Source organism: Alosa alosa, chromosome 6, assembly GCF_017589495.1.
Source record: "Alosa alosa isolate M-15738 ecotype Scorff River chromosome 6, AALO_Geno_1.1, whole genome shotgun sequence".
Classification (NCBI taxonomy): Eukaryota; Metazoa; Chordata; class Actinopteri; order Clupeiformes; family Clupeidae; genus Alosa; species Alosa alosa.
The window spans coordinates 3,567,629-3,592,200 of record NC_063194.1 but is presented as its reverse complement, the minus strand read 5'-3'; the positions used below and the strand labels follow the sequence as shown (position 1 = coordinate 3,592,200).

General features: G+C 46.1%; 1 protein-coding gene across 1 annotated transcript in view; it reads left to right on the top strand.

Annotated features, from left to right (window-relative positions):
* The first annotated feature begins 2,659 nt into the window (after window positions 1–2,659).
* Window positions 2,660–24,572, top strand: part of s1pr2 (sphingosine-1-phosphate receptor 2) — a 26,411-nt gene continuing 4,498 nt past the window's right edge. Inside the window, exon 1 of the mRNA XM_048246830.1 lies at window positions 2,660–3,258. The gene's annotated coding sequence lies outside the window, so the exon portion shown is untranslated. The remainder of the gene's footprint in view (window positions 3,259–24,572) is intronic.

The following is a 24,572-nucleotide window of genomic DNA, read 5'->3' as shown; positions in this document are numbered from 1 at the left end:
GTCTCGAGTGATAAATACACAAACAGGTTTTTTATTGCATGCCGCTTGCTGACAACGAAAGTGAACGTCTTTGCATCACAAGACTCCGTTTTGCCTTCGGCCCTGATTGGATCAGCAGGCTGAGGACCACATGACCGTGCAGAGGCTCCAAAAGATTCACTAGACATGCACTAAAAATACACCCTACACGCCCCACAGCCCAGAGACGGCTGAGAAGAGGAATAAAGTGTGGCCCGGGGCCAGTCACACTGCCGCTCCTCACAACACAGGAAACAGCGCAGGGGTTCTTCCCCATCATCATCCCCCATATGACATCGGTCCCACAATGGACAGGACCTATTGTCTTAGGGACGGGTTAAGCAAACAAGGCCTGCACTTGACTGTCTGAGGAGAGGGAGATGGGGGAAAAAACAAGAGAGCTTGTGCGCATTCACAACGGAATAAACAAGGTACTTAAGCCTCTTGTCTTTCAGTGACTTTTGTTAGGTGAATTGCAAATTTCCACCCGGCTTACATTTCCAACTGAACAGGGGTAAAAATGCAAAAGCAGCAGACTGGAAAGTTTTTCTGCTACTCCATTGGTAAATGTATGTGTTGAGCGTTTTAGGCGTATTGGCTCACTTTTGTGGGTATAGATGTTCCATATCCAAACCACATTCAGCACAGTATATGGTTTCAAATATCCATATTATTTACTTGGTTAATGTATTTGGCAAAATTATGTCTTTAATCACTAAGACAGCCAGTGAAAATAATACAACCAAGAGTGGAACTCTGGTTTGGCATTTGCCTGGTAATTCATCATGTTAAATGATCATGAATTCATCATGTTCATGGTAATTCATTACGTTAAATAAGGAATGACCACTGGTTGAACCCCCTATATTTTAAAGTGCTGTTAGTACATACACACATAGCCAAGTTGTTTACAGAAGATGATGTGATCTTCCTCAACTAATGGAAAAAACTGTAATTGGAAATGATGACATACTAAGTTGGTGCAGTACTGGTTGAGTTAGCAAGATAATGAAAACGATTCACACAGCTACAGTAAAACAGGAACTTGAGGTAAGTAGGGGGAAACCAAGTAACCACTGTAACGGACTAGCTTTTCAGCGGCAATATTTTGAGAGCCACACACACAGAGACAGCATCGTTGAGGTATGACCGCATCAGGCATAAATACCCACCAGGGGTTCCTGCAGGGTGAACACTCAAACAGCAGCCTTCCTCTGGAGAAGAAAGGGAATTGGGGGTGTGGGGGGTGGCAGAGGTGGTCATAACAGCAGCCAGATGTGTGGGTGTCCCACAGGGTCTGTCACATTCTCACAGACAATGCAATGCCTGTGAGTGACTGCAAAAGGAAGTGAGGTCAAGGTTCCTGACCCCCCAACCCCCTATCCCCAGTCTCTACACCCCCTCCCCAGGCTGAGTGAGGAGCAATAGGGGGTAAGATTCATCTGGATAGCCTCACAAGTCAGCATTCTGCCTATGCTTATTATTAATGCACACACACTGATCCGCTCCCAAAGCCTCACAAGGTGTGTGTGCATTGTGCTGGTGTTTGTTTGCCCGACAGCAGTGAGCGGACAGGCGCCAGATAATGCTGTTTATGCCAGCCGTGAGAGAGACAAATGTTGGAAAGAGGGTGTGTGTGCAATGCAGTGGTTTCGTTACCTGAGTATATGGGTTCTACGCTGTACCTTAGTGGTAAGCTGTAGCTCAACCACCACACGATGCTGTTCCTCAACCACCACACCTCCTGCAGTTGTTGCATCTTACTTGCCACAAGTTTATGAGAAAGAGAAAATAAAGAGCATGACCCCTGCTGTGTAAAAATGTGTCTTGTCTTGTATTAACAAGCCACTTAATTTTACAGCTGTGTGTGTATCAACATGCCTGGCATATTAACTTCATTAGCCTGGAAGAACATGATATGACAGAGTCCTGATATCCAACACGCCGTGGCTAATCTGAGTTGGTCTACACCTGGGGCCGAATGTGCAATGGTTAGACCCACAAATTCTCACCTAAAAACTACTGCGTAGACACACAACTGAGTCAGCATTTCATCCAGACAACAAAGTTCAATGTGTGACTCACAAAAAGGTGGAACAATCCAGTCGAAGGCATATCCAAGTTAGTAATAGGCCTACTTTCAAAACAGAGCATGTAGCCACAGATTAAGGCCTGGGCATGATGTAACATGTTGACAGCCCATCAATCTAAGGCATTCTACTCAAATGTAGCCTATTGTAGGCTGGGCCATTTTGTAAATATAGGTTAAATGGTAGCTTAGGTATAGGGCTGTATTAACAATTTAGGGATATCTGATAAATAGGCCATTTCTATCATTGCCTATAAGATAAAAAAAAAAAAAAAAAAAAAAAAAAAAACAGAATTCATGAAGGCACCCATGTAGCCTATCTTAGAGATGCTCCAAGTGTGTCAATTCGTTAAACAGCTGTGCCCCTACGTTGAAGAAACCCCCAAAGGGACCAGTTCGCTGCTGAGTCGGACAGCCCTGGGGGAGCTGAGTTGAGAGGCATGAGAAGTACAAGCCTCTGCACAGAGTGAGGGAGGAAGTGAGGAGGTGGAACAAAAAAAATGAAGAAAAACATCTGGAGTTCATTTGTACCCTGGAGGGAGAGAGAAAATAACCTAGCTACAATAAAAGAGTGATTTTAAACCCTATCGCTGACTTAAGTTTACAGAAAATATAGAATGAATTTCGCGAGGCGCTTTTGCCCCATCACATCCATTGTAAAAAATTAACTTTCATAAGTCAATAGTGGTGTGTGCGAAGTGTGTGGGACTTGTGTAGTCCTGCAGTCGCCCCACACTGCTCGCACCGCCCTGACGTCTCAGATAGCATGTGGAGCTCTGTTGTGGAGGACAATCAGACGGCCAGAGTAGAATTATCTCAACAAAAGAGAAAGTGCTCTGTGCCGCACATTATCTTAATGCCGGTGGAGGAAGACGCGTTCAGCCTTTTCCTCTGAATTGTGCTTGGATTTACAATAGGAAACTTGGTCCAGCTATAGATTCAACAATGGACATATCCCTCGCAGCTCGGAAAAAGTTTTGATTAACGTTACCTTGTGCGGACTGTTCACAGAAGTTTACATTTTGGGTAACGCAACGTTAGCTTGCCCTTTACCTGGAAATAGCCTAACGTTACTGAGCCTGATGTGAGGATTTCAGTCAAGTTTTACAAGGCTAGCACGTTTCGTTTGACTATCTTGTATCGCACATGGGGTAAGTAAGCATCTCATAAAATTCGACTTAACGTTTGTCATTCTAATGAACTTTGTAGCACACATTGGCCTAACATTATATTAAAGTAAGTCTCCTTCACAAAAGTAACAAACTAATTTGACAAAGCTCAACATTAACGTTTGTTTCTAATCAGTGCTCATTAACGTTACACGTTGAAAGGTTAATATTAGCGCGTCGACTTGACTATCGGTAGCTAACATTAAAGGAAACCTGTTTGTGAATCGAATGTCTTATCACATTTTATTGTTTGTAAGTTATTGTATAGACGTGTTAAAGGCCATTCATGACATTCCCCGTGTACGTTAACTCACTAACGTTATTTGCACTAGCCCCAGAAGTTAGTAACATAGCCTAGATAACCTTATCTCTGATGTGTATCGGTCAGCAGTGAATGCTTATTCCAGTGCCCTTATCATGATTTAACTAACACAGTTAGTTTAACAGTTACAATTCCCGTCGGTAACATGGACGAATTATTAGAATAAAAGTAAAGCGACAGATGGTTCGTAATCTGTAGGTACCTTAATGTGTAACATGTTCTAATCATTAACCTCCAAGCCGTCATCGCTGCCGGGGCTGAAAACATAACGTAGCTATGCTAGTCACTAGTTTGTCATTTACCAACCGCACTGTGCAGCTTTGGTTTGTGCTTCGCGGGGTGCTGCGCTATGGTTTTTTGACCGTTGCAAGACCTGCTGCACACCCCCGTTGTAGAGACTCGCTCATCCGTCTCTGTAAAGGTCGCATTGTTCTTTAAGGATGTATTAATCAGACAAAAGACTATTATACTATCAGTGCTGTTGCCAGTATCTGTTCAGTGGTCAGGAAAACTGACAATTCCATTGCGCGTGGATAAACTCTATGCACTAAACAGCGGTTTCTTGTTTTAATATAGAACTACCTGTCCTAATATAGGCTATATTGTTAAATTAATCATTAAATTAATATAATATCTTAATCTCCCAGTGCGACCTAAATAAACTGTGGTGGATTTATGTTGCTTTATGGTTTTAACTGTGGCTTTGCATTTTATGTAGTAGTGGACAGACTGATTAATGCAAAATGCTCAAATTTAGGTCACTCCTTTATGTGCAGTTCTTTCACCTCTGCTGCTACTTTCAATCTTGCTTGGCAGCAACATGTGCTACATTGTAAAGCAACAGATTTTGGGTCACCATGGTCTCCGCTCTCTCTTGACATACTTATCATCCTTCGAAACAATGAAAAGGATATTTAAGTCTGGGGAGGACAGCAATGACACAGCGGGCAGAATTGGTATGTCTGTGAATGTGGAGTGGAGGTGGGTATTTAGGGGGGAGGTAGAGAGGTGTGTCTAGCAAATTGCACATGTTGTGGTTACGGGACTCAGATGCCCTAGAACAAGCAATATAGTAATAAAAGCTGTGTGACCCGATTCCATCTCACCCATATATGTAGAAAATCATGGAGCCACTCCCTTTAGCTTAAAATAGTTATCCCTGCAGAAAGCACCTCGATAAAGAAAAAGCCAAGCAGGCCCTTCAGACAAAACAAAGAAAGCGCACAGTGGGGGGATGGCCGATTGCCACATAAAGACTACAAATGATGCAGCATGATAACATCAGTTTTCATGGGTGTGGAGAAGAAGAGAGGGCAAACACAAGCAGGACAGCAGGAATATCAGGTGTTGAGTGAGACTGTTGGCAGGTTCACTGATGGCTGTGATGATGGCGAGAGGAGGAGAGAGAGGTGTCGCCTAGGCTTATTTGTTGTGTGTGTGTGTGTGTGTGTGTGTGTGTGAGTGAGTGAGTGAGTGTTTGGGGTGGGGGTGGGGGTTAAACAATGAGGTAGTGCTGATCGGTGGGGTGGTGTTGTGTTCTCTGGTAAACACAGTACTTTCCCATTCCACTGGGGAGCTGGGCTCTGCAGATAGGAACCTGATACGGGCGGCCTACTGTCTGCTTCTGGGGTCATGTGACCCGACGCTTCATTTAACCAGAACAAAACCCGCCACACCGCCACTGCCCACCGCTGCCAACTCTCTTCATAATTTTACACACTTCAGTTCCCAACCAGCTAGCCCAAACCCCAGCTGTGCAGGCAGGTGGAGACTACACTACCCAGAATGCACCGCTGGCCAATTAACCTTCAATTACCCCGTATTGATCATGACCTCATTATGAGGTGAGAATGGTTGAGTGAGTTATCATAACATTTATTGAATTGGCCTCTGGAGACCTGGCTGATTTAGATGGCAAAGCCTTTGATATGCAGGCAGTCACAGAACACACTACCCATGATGTAGTGTTAGCCAATTAACCATGTTGACCATGACCTCAGTGACAGTGGCTTTCACTCACAACACAGAATGCAAGCCACCACATTTACATGCAGCAGCCTATTCTGTTGGTGTGGTGAGAATTTGACTGATGAACACAGCTCAAAAGCCATCCTTAAGGCCTCCGTAGCAACTAAACCTACTGAGAAGTTGCCTTCCTCCCCCCGTTTAAAACCGGATGATTCCTCGAGGGGTCACATATGTAACTGGACACGTTTGAGAGGTGAGCTGTGAAGAGTGCATGGGAAGCCTCCCTAAGTAAACAAGCGAATAAATAAACAGATGTATAAGTAACGGAAGGATAAATAAATGCGTGATGTAGCCAGTGGTGGGAACTGGAAGTGTGGGATTTTTGGGGGCTGGGTCACGTGATTGTGTGTGTGTGTGTGTGTGTGTGTGTGTGTGTGTGTGTGTAGGGGGATTCGGGGTGGGACCATGTCAAGCAAGCTGGGCGGGGCAGATGCTTCGGAGAGTTGATGTGTGGTGTGTGTATGCCGCTGGGTTTCGGCTGCAGAGGAAGGCCTCCTGAGGCCAGCTTGTGAAACAGAGCTGATCCTATGGGAAGGCCGGATCTGGAGTGTTTGTTGTGTCCACCCCCCCTCCATTTTAGGCCACATAAAAGATTCACATGGAACAAAGAGGCCTGACCATGGGGACTAACTGACTGCGCCGAATCGGATGCTGATGGGATTTGCAGAGTTAACTGGATGTAATGGGAGGCTAGTGATTTCCCCCCCACCCCACCCGACCCACCCCATGTTCCCCACTCTCTCTCCTGCTACACAAATCAATATATGCCATTTCTGAGAGCCTATGGGCACTGGTTAACCCCACCCCCATCCACCCCCCCCTTTTTGGCCTTCACAGAGATATTAATGGTGCCATGTGGTACCAGAGGCAACAGGACTGCAGGCTGTGATCCCTCTCCCTCCCCCTTTCTCTCTTTTTCCTCTCTCTCTCTTCCCCCCCTCTCTTCCTCTCTGTCTCTTGGCCTTACCACCACCCACCTCTCCTCCATGCCTGAAAAACACTTTCTCAGGGTGTGGCAGCTGGAGCTAAATAAACGCCTTCTGTTTGAGGAGCTGCTTGGAGAGCAAGTTCCAACTCAGAGCCTCCGACTTGCAGCTTGGCTGTCTCCAAGCCAAGAACGGGGAGTGTTCCAAAGCTGAGGGGTACAGTGCCAGTGTGCCACAGTGACTCGATTACGTGTGTGTGTGTGAGAGAGAGAGAGAGAGAGGGAGGGAGGGAGGGAGGGGGAGGGAGGGAGGGAGGGAGGGAGGGAGTGTGTGTGCGGGTGTGTACAGTTTATGGGAAGTTTGTATGCTCAATATGTGCACACAAACAAACCTTGTCTGTTGAACACATGTATGGGGCAAATGTGCATGCTTTGGTAACAGATGCTAACTTCCATATAGCCTCAATATGCAGTCAGCAGAATACAGTCACACACACACACACACGCACACAGAACACACTGTACTCTATCTCAGGACAATTTCTCTCTTTCTCTCTCTCTCTCTGTATCTCTCTCTCTCTCAGGCTCTCTCTCTTTTTCTCTCTCTTTCTCTCTCTCTTAGGCCCCCTCTGTCTCTCTTTCTCGCTCTCTCTGTCTCTCTCTTTCTCTCTCTCGCTCTCTTTCTGTATCTCTCTCTGTCTCTCTCAGGCTCTTTCTCTCTATCTACTGTATCTATCTCACACTCTCTGACACACTGCTGGTGCTCCCCAGGCAAACTTTATAAATATTTAGCGAACTGACAGTTAGTGTTGGGGGATGAGAGGATAAAAGTTGGCCATTTTAGGACACACATGATTTAAGGCCTCCGTAGCCAGGCCAACTCAGATGGCTTTAAAAGGTACTGTTCCTGTGGTCCCTCGTCTCGTCTGCTCCTCTGCGTTGCTCCCAGGTACAAATTTGAGTCAGTCTAGTAAGTGAGTGACCGAGAGAAGAGCCCTCATTTCTGGTGGCAGGACCTCGGCTCAGGTTCTCTGCCCCTGGCCACATGTAAAGAGGCACGGCAGCTCGACAGCAGGGATGTGGTCAGATGTAATGTTTTATGGTGATGTTCAAGAAAGAGAGAAAAAAACATCTGTGAGTCATGTGAACTTGAGGCTAAGCTTGATTTTTTTTTCTCTGTCTTTTGCTCTCTTTTTCTCAGTTTCTGTCTTGAGGAATTGAAAATTCTTTCACGTAGCCAGATAAGACGTGTGGGTGTTTGATGACAAGTTTTTGTTGTAAGCCCGCCACGGATGTTTGGCCAGCGGAAATCTCATCTTTGCATCTGAAATGAAATAGGAGGGTTTGAGAGTATTTCTGGGGGATTTGCGGTGCGGTGTGGCGCAGCACTGTGCGGCGTAGGGTGGGTTGGGGATGAAGGGGGCCCTTGGGAGGACGCCTGATGGGATCGGGATGTGTGCCGTGTTGTGTGCTGCGCCGTTAATCAAAGCAGTCGTGTTGTGGTCGGACTCCCCTGCTGTCTGCTCCAGTCAGCAGCCCGGAGCTGCACTCTCCGTGTCCCAGAGCAGGTAGAGACCGACATGTGGACATGTCCACCACAGCCACATTCCAACACTGCCCTCCATCACCTCTTCTTCTTCTTCTTCTTCTTCTTCTTCTTCTTCTTCTTCTTCTTCTTCTTCTTCTTCTTCTTCTTCTTCTTCTTCTTCTTCTTCTTCTTCTTCTTCTTCTTCTTCTTCTTCTTCTTCTTCTTCTTCTTCTTCTTCTTCTTCTTCTTCTTCTTCTTCTTCTTCTTCTTCTTCTTCTTCTTCTTCTTCTTCTTCTTCTTCTTCTTCTTCTTCTTCTTCTTCTTCTTCTTCTTCTTCTGGATTGATATCCTGTCCTGGCTTTGTTTGTGCAGCTGGATGGGCCTTCCAAGTCACTTTGGGCCCCTCCACCCCGCAGCCCCCAGTCCAATTCAGCGAGAGCCAGAGAAGCAGTAGTGATACTTGGTGGGGTTCAGGGAGTTGTATGTGTGTTGGAGGGTGGGGGGGTCTTGCAGTCCTGAGGAAGTGGAAGCTCAAGAGGGCTCTCTGAGCTGTGTCAAGCCTGATTAGCCACCACGGGCTCTCTCCTCTGATAAGTCCAGGGCCCTCATCCTCATGCTAATGCACATTCATGAATGTCTAAAGAGCCCAGTGCTAAGATGGAGGAGATCCTGCTCAGGCTACTGCCGCTTAGCATGAAAATAGCCAGATGTCTGGGTGCTCCACCATCTCGGAGAAACTCAGTAGGGGATCAGCAAAGAAAAAGACAAAAGCCTCTTGCTTTGCTGATTGGAAGTGAATGTGATGGAGGTGGTGGTGGGGGTTCGCTGGACATGTAGACTACTCTCGCACTCATTCACTGGCCCGAGATGAGAGGACTTTACTGGAAAGAAAAAATGCTTTTTGTCCTCCATGAAGGCAGGTCAACTGATTTCACAACGAATGCAATTAAAATTCCCCCTTTTTGAAGTAGTTTATTGAGCTGGCCAAACAAGAAGGTCTCTGGCCATGCTGGTGTTTTAAAGTTTTATTTCTTTATTGTCTATTTAAAAGACATTACTCAATTTATCACTTCTAGAATAGAATCTAGTTTGATGGATATTTTTAACCTTTTAAAAAAAAATCATTCATTCCACTAAATGTAGTTATGCAATGAATGAATATATCATGGCTGGGATGTGAGGGTTGTTTGTTTGTTGTTTATGGCAAGCCTTGTAAATTTTAATGAGTTTAATACTTGTGAGAGAGACTTGTGACTGCTCAGCTCTCTAATGTATTAGCACTTAAACCGTAAACAGACCACTGAAGTGTCCCATGGCAACTGATAAGCTACATGGAATAGACCCACTCATTCACACAAGCATGTGGCTGACTGCACAAGACAGGACACGCAGCCCATCCAGTGCCGCAACATACACACGATACACACACACACACACGCACACACACACAGGCCCAACACACAAACCCAACTACTAGCGTAAACAGTTTGACTAGTAATGTGATTTTGGGTAAATGTGATTGTCTATTTGCTTCCTTCCATTTTGTGGCAGACTGACTGTAAGTGCATCCTGTCTCTCGCTGAATCAAATCTCCTCTTCTGTACATCAGCTTGCCCCAAACACGGAGCACTCTGCACCACCTCACCCGCCCAAATGAAAAGAACCTCCCCAATGGAGTATTGATATTCCACTGACTCCTGTGTCTGGATTTACACAGGAGCTATAGTGTACCAAAGCAGAACGCAATGGATCTGTTTGGGTTTCCATGAGTAAATTGACAGGTCTCTCCATTTAAGCTCCTATCTGGTGGAAGCTACCGGGAAAGTGACTCCTATAGATCGGACTCTCCCTGTGTGTGTGTGTGTGTGTGTGTGTGGTACAGAGTACGACCGTCCTCTGTCTCAGGAGGATTTGATGTTCTCATGTGTCCAGGGAGGTCTGGGGCGAACGTTGGGAAGAGCTCCGCCGTCCCCACGAGGGAATGAGGAGCTGGAATTTATGTATTTACGTATAGGGATGATCCCTCATATACTGTTCCTTCTCACTCAGTGCTGCTTCGCCTCAATCGACCGGATCAGGGGTCGTTACGTGCCGAGGCAGACCCATTAAGCGGCCTTAAAACACCAGTTCAGACATTTTAATCTAATTTTGTATAGGGCCCCATATTTCTCTGTTGCATTTGACTGGCTGCCAAGGGGAACTCAATGGAGGAGTGTAAATAGTGTGCATATCCTGCATTTTTATGTGAGGAGATGGAAAAAGCAGCGGCGGCGGCGGCAGACTTCAGAAGCACAAGAGGCTTTATTGTCTAGATGCCTCTGTGCCTCCATTCTCTTCACGGCAGAGCTATATGAAATAACACCAATTTCAGAGAGAATAAAAACACTTCACACTTTCAGCTGGAAGTCTTTGGGTCCAGACGGGCTTGCATATGGGTGATTTTGTGTGTGGGTGTCTGATTCTCTGTGTGTGTGTGTGTGATTGATTCTGTGCATGTGTATGTGTAAATGAGTAAGTGTGTGTGTGTGTGTGCGAGAATGAGATGGGGCTGCATGAGATTAGGTGTCTCTCTTTAAGACTCTGAGGGATGAACGTGGGGATGGAGGCCATTATCCGCCCAGCTCCACGGCTCCCCACTGCCTCCATAGCTTATTTCCTATTTCTCTCCGTCTTTTCTTGGGTGTCTGTTGGAGACTGAGCCTGAAGAGATCTGCTTATCAGGGGCACCATGCAATCAGCATGGCTTTGTGTACCTATATGGGCACCCTTATAGATAGTATACTTCTCCCTTGTGTACCTATATGGGCACCCTTATAGATAGTATACTTCTCCCTTGTGTACCAATATGGGCACCCTTATAGATAGTATACTTCTCCCTTGTGTACCAATATGGGCACCCTTATAGATAGTATACTTCTCCCTTGTGTACCAATATGGGCACCCTTATAGATAGTATACTTCTCCCTTGTGTACCAATATGGGCACCCTTATAGATAGTATACTTCTCCCTTGTGTACCTATATGGGCACCCTTATAGATAGTATACTTCTCCCTTGTGTACCTATATGGGCACCCTTATAGACAGTATACTTCTCATTTGTGTTCTACCATTTTATTGTTCTTCTTTCTTTTTCTCTTCACCTTTGTTCTTGTTTTCCTTGTCTTGTCTTTTTGTTCTTTGAGTTTTATCTTCCATTCCCATCTCCTATGGCTGTCCCATGTGGTTCATGTACACTCTGCACGGACATCACTGGGGATTTATGATCTTGACTATATGTTACTTCTCATACAGCCTCTTTTACACACACACACACACACACACACACACACACACACACTGAGTGCACGTACAGTACATACAGTCACACATTCTATCTCTTTCACGCACACAGAAGCTCACACACACACACACACACACACACACACACACACACACACACACAATCAAAAACTGAGTGCACACACACATATTCTATCTCCCTTTCTCACACTCACACACACAGAAGCTCACACACACACACACACACACACACACAAACAAAAACTGAGTGTAAACACAGTCATTCTATCTCTCTTTCTCACACACACACACACACAAATAAACACACACACACACACACACACACATAAACACATACACACACACACACACGTGGACACATAACCCCAAAGCAGGGGATCCTGTGATAAAGCAGCAGAGAGCAGGCGAGGGCAGGGGTGGGGTGCAGCTCAACTTGGCTCAGCTCCTGGTGAAACGGCGTGTTATTGGAGCTCAGCAGTCGGACAAAAGGGGATCACAGCGTGCATTCAGAGATGGCGCACAGAGGATATCCCCCTCCTGTGTCGACGAGAGGCCAGCCTGGCGAGAGACAGCGAGAGTGAGAGAGAGAAAGAGATAGAGGGAGAGGGAGGAACAGAGAGAGTAGGAGAGAGACAGAGAGAGAGAGAGGGTATGAGAGAGGGAGCGGCACAGTGAGAACAAGAGAGAGAAGGAGCTCAAGGACGGCTGAAATCTGAGGTGGCCTCTAAACTCTTATCCAGATCTAGATCTCTGTTAGCCTGGTTTGGTAGACAAGAGAGGCCGGATCTCCCTCAGTTCCTCCCTCACGCCTGCCTGCGTGTCAACACTAGCATTAGGCAGGCCGGCAGGCAAATCAGAGCTCCCTCACAAGCTCCTGTGAATCCAACACGACCTGCCAGTGAGATTTTTTTTACATCCAATTTTTTTCTTCTTATCTGGAACACCTTTTTAATTAATCTTTCTGTCTGTGTGTGAGAAGTTGCCAGGTTTCTTAAAAATCCCCCTTTTCCTCCTTCCGACTTCTGCATATGTCTGGAGGCGATGGATTGCCCCCTGGATTGGGCCTTTTATTACTGATCTCAATGAGCACTGTAAACTAATAGAGCAGAGCCTGTCATGGCCTAATAAGGAGTGAGTTTAACCCTTAAAGGACCAGTATGTAGGAAATAATGGAAAATAAACTGTAACCATTCCAAAAATGATCACCATATGTTGTCAGAGAGTAAGGAAACACGATGAATTGAAGTAATGGCTTATTTGACAACATTACTCTAACCTATAAAACCCTGTAAAACCCATGAAAAAAAATGAGTTACGGGGCGGAATCTCCTGGAATTTTCGTTTATGTTTTGAACGATTAATTCTAGAATAGAGCTAGCGCGTCCTCCTATTTGGGTTGCCAAATTAGTAAAGGCCAACTGTCAACAGCTGTCAGTTGTAGTCATGAACGCCAACGAAAGGCAGGCAAATCTCCAAAATTAAAACAAGAAACAAATTAAGTGGACATCGGAGGAGCTTCCTGAGATGGTGAAGTCTTCGTCAAACAAAGAATATCAAGTCCGACGCAGAGCTGGCCCTATTTCTCCACAACAGGTAGCCTAGGCTAGACTTCATCTGCATCGCTAACTTCAGCTAAATATGTTAAGTTGGTTAGAGAGGTATTTTTTGTTTTCACTGTTTCCGTAATGTGTAGCTGGGTCATTGTTGGAGAAACGTTAAAGCAGCTGCAGGTCACGTTAACGTTAGCTAAGTCTTCATTAGCCTACATCTGGCAACCCAGAAGAGGCTCGCATCTGGTAGTCTTGAGAACGTTCTCCAGTGTTTTTGGCCTACAGAACGTTCGGTAACAATCCTACAAATCGCACCTTTAAATGTGTAGGTTTTTAAACATTCAAACATAAGATTCCATTCCGCAACAATTGAAGGTTCTAAAATTCTATGTTGAATTCAATGAACCCAGATATTCTTTAGAATGTTCATTTCCCAACATTCCCGTACTCCTTTAAGGATTTAGGGACGGGTCCGAGGGCCTAAGGATGAGTCCTCCTTGAGTCCCTCAGCAGGCAGCGGAGGAAAGAATGTGTCAGAAGAACTTAGTATAAAGAGCAGTGCAGAACGTGTCATCTCAGAGTGCTCCTAAAATTAATCCTGCCCGATGAGTTTTTAATCACCTCTTTGTGGCGTTTTGGCTTTGATCTGTGCAGTGAGTTTTACATGTCTGTGGGGAGGGGGTTTGGGGTTCAAGGTGGGGACAGTGAGAGGGGGCGAGTAGAGAGGGGAGATGTGGTCGCGTAAATACAAATGCAGGATGAAAGAGAATGAGGAAGAGGCCACACAAAATTAGAGAGAGAAAGAGAGGAGAGAGAGAAGAGAGAGAGAATAGTTCAGGCTAATTAAAAACTGCATGCCTGGGGGTGGGGGCTGACAGGAACGCCGGGAGGGTGAATATATTACAGTAGCTGCCAGAAACCAGACCCAGGAGCCCCCACCCACCTACCTGTCACCTTTCCGTTAGCTTTTGCCCCCACCCCCCATGGGGCAGATTGGGTGAGCCGTCGATCACTGGGGTAGGTGCTCCTCGAGGCTCTGCGTTGCCCCTGTTTTCATCATTATTAGCATTTTCTGGGACCTCTTTCTGTGAGAGCCCATCCCCCAGCCCCTCCCTCCCCCTCTCCTCCTCCTCCTCCACGTCCCCAGCTCTCCGAGCCACACCAGCTAACAAGCACAGCCGTGAAAAAGCCACGGAGGCAGCTGCTACCTAGACAGCCAGACGGTCGCGCGGAGGGGACAGACGGCGTAGAGCACCACCGCTGAGACGGTCGGTCGGCCGGTTGGTCAACTTCACCACGGCGCACCGTGCAGCCACCACCACCACCACTGCCACCACACAACCAGCCTGCTCCTCACCAGTCTCCCCACTGCAACACCATCAGGGACTGGTTTGGGAAGTCAGGAGTGGAGCGGCTTACATTCTCTTAATTACAAGGAAGCAGAAAGGGTAAACACAAGCCCCCTCTGCCTTCTTTCCTCCCTCAAATGGGCCCGTGCCGAAATTATAATGAATTTCCAAATACCGTAAATTAGCATAACGGAGGGCTGTACTTGGCTCCCTCCTCCAGTCCTGCAGAGACGCTCAACGCCTCCCATATCACTGTCATGTTTCCATGTTGTTTTTGTAAGATACAAATCTCATTTTTAAGTCTAAAATGCAGAATTTTTTTTTTTTTGAAAGACGGAATTTCTGAAGTGCCTCATGACTGAGCTTTAGTCATAGCTCTTGCAGTTATAATTTCATCATCGCTTTTCTATGTACAAACATTTGGTATGAATTGGTGGAGTTTTTGTCATTTGTTCTGAAGGTGGTTGCGGCTTTTAATCACTTTTTACATCTTGTCCCTCTAATCGCTGCCACCTTACTCGTGGTGGTAAGGTTACTGCTGCGTTGGTGATGATGGAGGGACATTTATGCCACCTTTTGAAGTTGACACCAGCAGCACGACTAAAGACAGAAGCACTCACCACAAAAACCATGCAACCAAGTTACTTTCAATTCACTATCGTCTGAACCTTTCAGCTTGACGTAGGCACAAATTTCCACTTTTGTGAGCAGAATTTTCCCCATTTCTGCTTTCTCTCCCACTCTTGTGATTTTGCTTTTGTGTGATAGCCTATGCCAAATCTCTTTCTTAAATGGTGCAATATGCCGTTTATTTTGAGACAAAAACAAAAATGATGTCATTCAGAAGGCATGATAAAAAAAACACTGTTGCATCATTTTAAGTCTCCTGTTTCTCTTGCACTGGCATTTTAGATGGCTTATACACTTTTTTAGAAGTTTATACACTGGTAAAAATGACCTTTTCATTCTTCCCTTTGAGTAGGAAGATCAGACAAGAGAAGCTCAAGCTACTGTGTTTTTTTTTTTTTTTTGCTCAGAAGAAGTTTCACTGGATATCCCCAGTTCTGTTTCCATTCAGTCAGGCAATAGAGAAATAGTGTGTGTGTGTGTGTGTGTGTGTGTGTGTGTGTGTGTGTGTGTATAGGCAGGGAGTGCGGGGCAAAGATGGGCTTAATGTTTTACCCAAGACACAGATGCTCAGCCACCAGCCACAGCAAAGATTGAGCTGTCAGATAAAACTGGTAATGCATAAGCCAAGCCTGCGAGTCTTGCATGCATGCAGAAGGAGATGGTGTTACAGCTGTGTGTTTGTGTGTGTGTGTGTGTTTGTATTTGTATGTGTTTGTGCGTGGGGTTTGTGCATGTGTATGTTTTAATTGTGTGGTATGTGTGTTTCTGACTTTGCAGGTGGCTCCATGTGTACTTGTATGTGGGAGGTGGGGGTTTGTTGGAAGGTTGTCATGCCTCTAAGTGTGTTTTTGTACCATCTCGAACATCCCTATCAGCTGTCCCCTGTCAGACCTGAGATAACCCCAGCAAGAGGGCAGGAGAGGGAGGGAGGGAGGGGGCCATCTGGTCGTCATGACACCCCTCATGGAGACAGTCTCCAGCAGACAGCCAGGACACCAGCATGATGTGTTGCAGGCCTAACCTCTGCATTTATTACCAGCAAGGCTCAGTGCTGCCACTCCTCAGCATTATAGCAGAAGGTGTATTTTAAAAAAAGAAAAAGAAGTAGGTTGTTTCCAATTCAGCATATTGCTAATGCCTAATGATTATTAAAAATGATAAAACGGGTTAGGTGCGACATACTTCCTTACTTAGACCACAGAGGCAGGCAGAGCTGCATATAATCATCACCATCAACAGCAACCCCCCTTGACTGTGAACCCAGGCACTACCAACCTAACCTTTGTTACCATGGCCACGTAAACATGAGCAGCATCACTTTAACACCTCTAGCCACAAGTCAAACCATGGTAACCTATATCTCACGGCAAGCACGAGCAGCAGCCGGGATAGCAGCAAGCCTCTCTCCAGCCTTCTGCTTCTCTGTGTGGCTGCTGGTGAGGCGACGCCTGGCACAGCGCTGCTGCCACACTCCCTCCAGTCGCCTCACTCAGGCCCTCTGGGAGTTCCGCCGTCCCTCCACACTGAAGGTCGGAAACTAAGCTGGAAAAGCCAGCCGCCATCAGCTCTTAGAACGTCAATGATCCAGCGAGGGAGTTTCCTAGAATGTTACGTAGTGTGCTGGCGCCGATCGAACACGCCGTGCGTGTGTATGTGTGTGGGGAGCGGGTTGACCTGAGGGCGCTTCAGGGGCAAAGATGTGCGTGTGTGTGTTGTGTGTGTGCGTGTGCATGTGTGTGCATGTGTGTGGGGAGCGGGTTGGCCTGAGGGCGCGCTGTGTGTGTGTGTGAGTGAAAGAGGTGATTGACAAAAGTGACAGGAAAAAAAGTGAGAAAGAGTGAACAGGACAGACAGGAGTGAAAGGCAAGGAGGAGGGACTGGGGGAGAGACCACGAAAGTGTGGAAGGAGGAAGAGTGACAGAGAGACAGGGCTGTGAACAGAGTGGAGTAATCGGTCATGCCCCATGTGATTAAGAGTGACGAGAGTGAGTGGGAGAGTGAAAACGAGAAATTGAAAGAGAACAAGAGATTGACTCAGTCTGATAGACTAAAAAGTAGAGTGGTAGAGACAGACTGAAGGAGAGAGTGATAGAGAGAGTGGGGGGGTGAAGAGAGGAGAGCAGGTTGGGGGGTGTTGTCCCCCTGAGCCCCAGTGGCAGGTCCAGCATTAGCAGCTCAGTGTGAAGCAGCTGGGGCAGACATGACGAGCTACAACCTGCCCGCTCTCCCCCCTCCCTCCCTCCCTCCCTCTTTCTCTCTACCTCCTTCTGTTTCTCTCACTCTCCCTCGCCCTTCTATTCTTTCTTTCCCTCCCTCCCTCCCTCTTTCTTTCGATCTCCCTCTCCCTTTTGTTTCCTTTCCCTTCTGCTTCTGCTCTATCTCCTTTTCTACTCCTCCTCTCTCCTTCTTTCTTTCTCTCTCTCTCTTTCTCTCTCTCTCGGCCTCACCTTCCTTGTCCCCCTCCTTATCACTCTCCTGCCTAATGACTTGTCAGATTGAGGGTGAGTCGGTGTGAACATCTGCTGCTGACGATGCTGCTCCCGGCGTTGGGCCTAATGTTACACACACACACACACACACACACACACACACACACACACGTTGCATACATATGCACACACACACACACACACACGCAGACATACATGTGCACACACACACAGACAAGGACGCTACATGTTCCCATGAGACTCACAGCCACAGGAGCCTGGCGGTCTAGACTCTAGACAGTCATCTAGTGAGTGGATGTGCGAAACAGAGGATGTGAAAGCAAACTGTTGTTTGTGCGCTCTGTGGCTTTCTCTCCTCTGCAAAACGAGTGTTGGAAGATCGTTCAGAGTGGAAAGAGATAGAGTTCACGATTGGCGTGTAGAGAAACCTTTATGGGTGAATGCCGCAAACAGAGAGGGTTGAAGCAGAGCTTCAAGGATCTTTCCTGTTAGGCCACAGCCCCACTCGAGTCAGGCCTGGCAGCCTGGTCGAATCCTTCTCGACTCCAGCTCCAACTCTAACTTCTTCCACAGCCCCAGACTCACTTCCTCTAAATGCTGTGAATTATAAATAATAAAGACTGAATTATGAAGACTAGACCTATACCAGGGCTGTACAGTGCTACATGTAACAAAAAAATTTGTTGTTATTAGTGCTATGAATTTACCAGCGGTGACGCCTTATTTACCAGCGGTGACGCCATATTTACCAGCAGTGACCCCTTATTTACCAGCGGTGACCCCTTATTTAAAATGTTTTCCAGAGTGTAGCCTAAAGATGAGGTGTTGCCAATGCTATACTAGATAAATAGATAGGTAGATACTTCATTCATCATTCATCCAGAGGGACATTTAACAGACATAACAGACGGAGATACTGAAAAGCACATCGGCACCTGCACAATATTACGTGAAGACAAGGTCTGGTCTCGAAAGTGAGAACAGTCGAAGCTGCTCTCTGAGATACAGTTTCTGTGGCGCCCACGCAGAAGTACACTTCGCCTCTCTCCTTCCTATTTGGTGCCTTTCTTACAGTCGCTTTTCTAATCTCTGCTGTGGTTGAGGTTTTAGCTAACCTCCTGCAGAGAGAGAGGGAGAGAGAGAGACTAGTAAGAGGGGCACATTCCCACTATGGAGAGGGGTGTTGCTGGGGCTTAGGGGCATGAGAGGGAGCACTTACTGGCCCGTGCTAACACCCATTAAGCCAGAAATGGCTCAGAGGGCACCCAATCAGAGATAAAAGCAGCCGCAGAGGGCATCTCCTAGTACCCCACACCCCCTCTCACGCCCATCACACCGATCTAAAAGCCGGAAAGTGGAAGGGCACCCATCCATGGGAGTGGGGGGGGAGGAAGGTCACAGTGGAAGGAGCGCTGGTGTGTGTGTGTGTGTGTGTGTGTGTGTGTGTGTGTGTGTGTGTGTGTGTGTGTGTGTGTGTGTGTGTGTGTGTGTGTGTGTGTGTGTGTGTGTGTGTGTGTGTGGAGTGGTTATCACGTCAATACTGCAGATGGAGTTAATGTAAATGTAGACAGCCTGAAAATAGATGGCCTGTAGAACATTACATGACGCATGTGTGGATCATGACAGAAACAGACAGGCAAAAGAGACCGTTGAGAGAGAGCGAGAGAAGCAGTTCTCTCACCAACACTAGGCTCATAACTGGTGGTTAAACAAGATTGTAATTCGACTCTTGTGTTTAAGTGTCACAAATTAACATTTTCTATAGCAAGACAGGATGTGCATTTTGTTTTGTGTATGGATGTGTTTATGGTTTGTTATGTGTGTTAAAGGGCATATTTTTTGTGTGGATGTGTGCGTGTTGTGTATCGTGTGTGGGCATGTGGGTTTCAGTGTGAGGGTTTTGTGTGTACCGTTGGTGTGTGTTGAGTGGGTGTTGAGGAAATGCAAATAGCTTGTATGTTAGGAGTTGAAAGTGTAGGTTTGTGTGTGTGTGAGAAATCTGTTTGTGTGTATGAAATCTGTAGGTGTATGTGTGTGTGATCTGTAGGTGTGTGTGGAACCCAGAGGATGTGGAACCCAGGGGAAAGTGGATATGGCCTGCAGACTTGTGTCCTGCGCCAGGTAACAGGTGTTGAGTGGAGCCCTGGTTGTCAGGCTGGCCCTGAGGAGCGCTAATTGGGGCTTATCAGGTGTTGTCGGGAAATACAAACAACACCTGGGGTCTTTGTGCTGCTGTCAGTTACGGAAAAGGTGGAAATGGACGGTGTCTGATGTAGGGGAGTGGGGGTTACAGTGTCACTTGTTTAACCCGGGCCCAGACCAAGACATGTTTTAAAAATGAATTATTAAGGCTTAATTTTTTTTATCTGAAGATCCATTATTATAGTCAACAGTACCATCCACAGTAACACCACCTCATACACACCAACACCAGCCAGGCCACCTTCTTCACATTACCACCATCAACGATTTCATCTCCTCCACACTACAAGACCAATACTTCATCCATAACAACGTTCCTCCTACACATCCATACTGCACCACCTCATACACAACCACAGCAAAAGCATACACACTATTTTTGGAAAGAGTGAAAAGGACGAAACTCAGAGCAGAGAAGAAAAAACAAGAACTGAGTGTTTCAGCACCCAAACTGAATGCATTGCATCATATAGAGTGGCACCAATAATAGCAGTTGACTGATACAAAACAACATGTGCATCTCAGGCGACTTCCTTCCAGTTGCACAAATAACAAGCTGTTCAGACCAGATCCCTAGATTTACTTTGTCATCATGAATAATCTGCAAGATAAGATGCAGAGCATCAAGATGTAAAGCAAGTCATATCTATCTCAAGCAGCTTGGCTTTGTGAATGTGTGCTTGCATGAGCAAAAAAAAAAGCATTGCATAGTTGTTGTAGTTCTATATTGCAAAACACCCGAGCTTGTCTGATGTGATTTCCTACTGTAGCAATGACACCTGTTGAATCCCCTTGCTGTGCTGTCTTTATGTCTTTTTAGTTTTTATTCACCACTTCAGTCTGCTTGCTCTACCGCTCTTTCTTGTTTCATGCTTCCTCCCCATCTGTCTAGCTTCCTCTTCTCTCTCTCTCTCTCAATCTGATCTTGTCTCACTCTCTCTCTGATCTCGTCTCTCTTTCTCTCTCTCTCTCACCTCTCTTCAGCTCTCTGGTCTCTTTGGTGGGCTTTGAGGTCTGAACAGGATGTTGGTTCTGTCAGTACGGTCACTTCCTTTGGCCTTAAAATAGGCTGGCAGCAGCACGCTCTGCATGTGGAACAATACAGCCCGACGGGTTTTTCCTTCCCGGCCGACCCGCAACCACCAGCCCCTTGTTCACACTTCTTAATCTCACTCTGTTATCTCAACACACATCCAGTGCTGCGGCGTGTGAGTGTGTGTGTGTGTGTACGTTTGTGAGCGTGTGTGTGAATGTGAGTGTGAGTGTGTGTGTGTGTGTGTGTGTGTGTGTGTGTATGTGTATAGGGTCAACAAGCAGACAAAAGCAGTTCCTTAACCACAGATACAAGCTATAGCAACTGCAAGGATGATAAGACATGAAGCTTTTCTTTCTTTAGCGTTTTCTTGCTTTTTGCTTTCTCATGTTAGACACGTCAGAACTCATCCGGGCAATTGGCTACATGGTTGATGTTAGCTTGGGGGGAAAAAAAAACTGTCTCCTGAACAGAAGTACACATTCAACGTCACTGTCTAGCTATGCTCGTGTTTGGATGCTGTGTGTGTGTGTGTGTGTGTGTCCAGGGGAGCAGGAATGCGTCGAGACGGCTTTCCATGCAAAACCAGCCCGTCAAGTTTCACGCGCTGTCAAATCCCCCGATGAAAGACGGCGAGTTCTCCGTGGTGACGGCGGGCCTCCGAGTGGCCTTACACAAACAAATTAGGAGCGCCTGACTCTAATGAATGTGGTGCGAAGTGGAACTGTGAGAACCTGAAAGAATGAGTTAGCGCATACGCATGCGGATCTGAAACAGGAGTCGCATCACCATGGGAATGGTCGCTCTCGACTTAATCCTGGAGCCTCCGCAACCACAACAACGTGACAGACGTGTGCATAGCATCGACCATGCGACTCGATAAGAATACCTTATCGCAGTGTTTCTCAAACTTTTTCAGACGAAGGACCCCTTAACCAATAAAAGAAACGCCGGACCACCTAGAAAAAAAAAAAAAAGACTTACTTCAATAGTATATTAGCCTACACAATAGGCCTACTCACTGAACCACCTTGCTTTATTGTCTTTGCACTTTGCTTATTGTGTCAGAATTCATATGATTTAAACTGGCATATCTTATAGTATTGCAGAACTGTTTGGATTTACATACAAGTTGGTTCAATATTGCAAACAACTCATCTATATTATATTTTACCACGTCTGTTCCCGGATCACTTGGAATAGCTTGCGGACCACACTTTGAGAAACACTGCCTTATCGTAATGACTGATTGTATCCAAACTCTACAGATACTCATAACCCCTGCCGTCCATACTGACTCATTTCAGTCACACTGACTTTTCTTGATTCAGTCGCTAGACGTGTCACCTTGCTCTTTGGCGCCTTGGTCGTTTTTTATGTTTCCCTTCAAAGGCCTACACATCAGACAGGGACAGTGAGGTTTCTTTAGCAATTTCCTGCATCTGTTGAAATCTATACTTTTTCTGTCTTTGTCAATCACAAATTGGCAGAAGTTGGTTTCTCTGTACAAACAAAGCCAAAATCTGTGATTGTTTGTGCATTGCCTGCAGCAGAAGCCGTGTATAAACCTCTCTGTGTGGTTCTCTTTTGCATCAGCTTTGCAAGGCAATGAACACCTGTTGCACCCTACTCTACCTGCATACAATATGGCACGGGTAGTCTTACAGTGGTGGTTAAACGCTGCCTTTGTCTCAGTTAATGATAATGCGGTTTCGACAGATTAACCACAACAACGTGTTTAGGTAGCCCCTCACACTCTCTCTATCTATCTATCTATCTATCTCTCTCTCTCTCTTTTTCTCACTGTACTGTGTGTGACAGGACTGAGGTTGATGCAGGTTGAAGGGCAGTGCTTGGTTGTGAAGGAGGCTATTGTTCTTTGTCCCCATGTGAGGAAACAGTCTGCAGCTTGTTATTGGCACAAGAGTAGCAGCTGTGTCTAGGACCTGTCAGTGTGTGCAACTGCATGTCTTTGTAAAGTGTGTGTGCGTGTGTGTGTGGTACAGGGTGTTTGAAGAGGTGTATTTTTGGTGATTTGTTGATTTGTGTGTAGTTTGTGAAGAAGTGTGTGTGTGTATGCGACTGAGAGAGAGAGGGAAACAGAGAGTGTGTGTGTGCGTCATGCAGATGTCTGAGATTCCTGCCTTTGTCTCCAGATGCCATTCCACATGGGTGCGCTCTCTCGGACGGCGTGGGATTTGTCCCATGTTGTCAGGAGCTTTTCACAGCTTTGCGGGCCGAGACCTGGCACGTTTGGATGACAGAGCAGAACGGGCAGGGGGTGATGAATAGGCGAGTGGGAGGAGAGGAGAGGAGAGAGTGGAGATGGATGGGCGTGATCAGTGAAGCTCAGCTACCCTTGAGTTTCACTACCAGAGACATTTAGGCCAACGGCTATGTGCTATCCAATTCTGCCAGTGCATGAGGACCTTTGTGAATAGTGGGAGTCCTATGTGCTGAAATACTGTCGTGTCTTAAAACTCGCCACTGCGGAGTCTGGTCTGAAAAGTGGCCATGATTGACAACATTGTTTTAGGCCACAGGTTCTCAAACTTTTTTTATGTTCTTTTATACTTTTTTAAATCCGAAATAATAAGGAATGTGAGGAGGTTGCTATTAACTTTAAAGAGTACATCTACAATTGAAACTATTTACTGCCTATGACGCAAATTGAATAGCCATGTCCGGTATATGGATGTCTGCTTTAGTTGACAGCACGGTAACTAGATTTTAATCGCAAATGCAAAAAGGCTGATTCATGTCCCTTGCATTTTGCAACTGTGAGGTCCATTGCAGGCGCCCCACAGAAATGTTTCATGATGTCCACGCTGTCTACTCTGCGAGGCGTTCACCTCCCAGTTTCAGAGCTATTCTAAATGCAAAATTGTACAGAGGGCCGTGACGGTGGTAGTTAACAAACTAAATCCTAATAGAAAACTGTTAACTTTACTGGCTAAATGGTATAAGTTAGGCCTATTACACAACATAAATTGTGCTGGCGACCCAAATAAAATCTCCTCTGCGTCGTGACCCAGTCTTTGGGAACCAATCTGGCCTAGCCTATGCACTGGATTCTGTCAGATTTGAACAAACTTAAACAGCTACTGAACTTTGAACAAACTTGGCTTATTATGGGACTTCCTACTGAATCTATGACTAATTTCAGTGCTGAATTCACTTAGCATATGGAGTGTGTTTACTTGGCAAGTGTATCTGCAAAATGACCATTAGTGTGCTAAGTCTGGCCACAGTATCAGTGTCTTTCTCAGCTGAAATTTTCTCAGTTCATATAGTCTGATGAGACAACAGCAGCTTTTGATTTCCTGTGTTTCTTTTTTGTCTGGCTGTAATGAAGAGGTCAGGAAATGAGTAACCGGTTCATTATCGAGAGACCTTGAGTTAAGAGTGGGAGCTAAGAGTCCGGGAAAAAAAGACAATGCCTAACCCACCACCACACACACACACACACACACACACACACACACACACACACACACACCAAAGTGGAGTTCCTTCAGCTGATGGAGAAAAGGGAAGATGCTGGGAAACCTCAGAGAAACATGTTAACATACAGTTAAGGACTTAGTGTAACCACATGCAGAGAGAGTGGTTAGTGATTCCTTAAAGGTACAGTCCTTAAACCTGGAGAAAGATGGTTTATATTTGATGAAATGTACCCTTCTCTTTAGAGCTCTCGAAGCAACATGGTAGATGGACTAGAGTAGTGGTGATGGTGGTTGTAGTAGTAGTAGTGGTGACGGTGGTAGTAGTAGTAGTAGTAGTGGTAGTAGTGGTGATGGTGGTAGTAGTAGTGGTAGTAGTGGTGATGGTGGTGGTGGTGGTAGTAGTAGTAGTAGTGGTGATGGTGGTAGTAGTAGTAGTAGTGGTGGCGGTGGTAGTAGTAGTAGTGGTGATGGTGGTAGTAGTAGTAGTGATGGTGGTAGTAGTGGTGGTAGTAGTAGTAGTGGTGATGGTGGT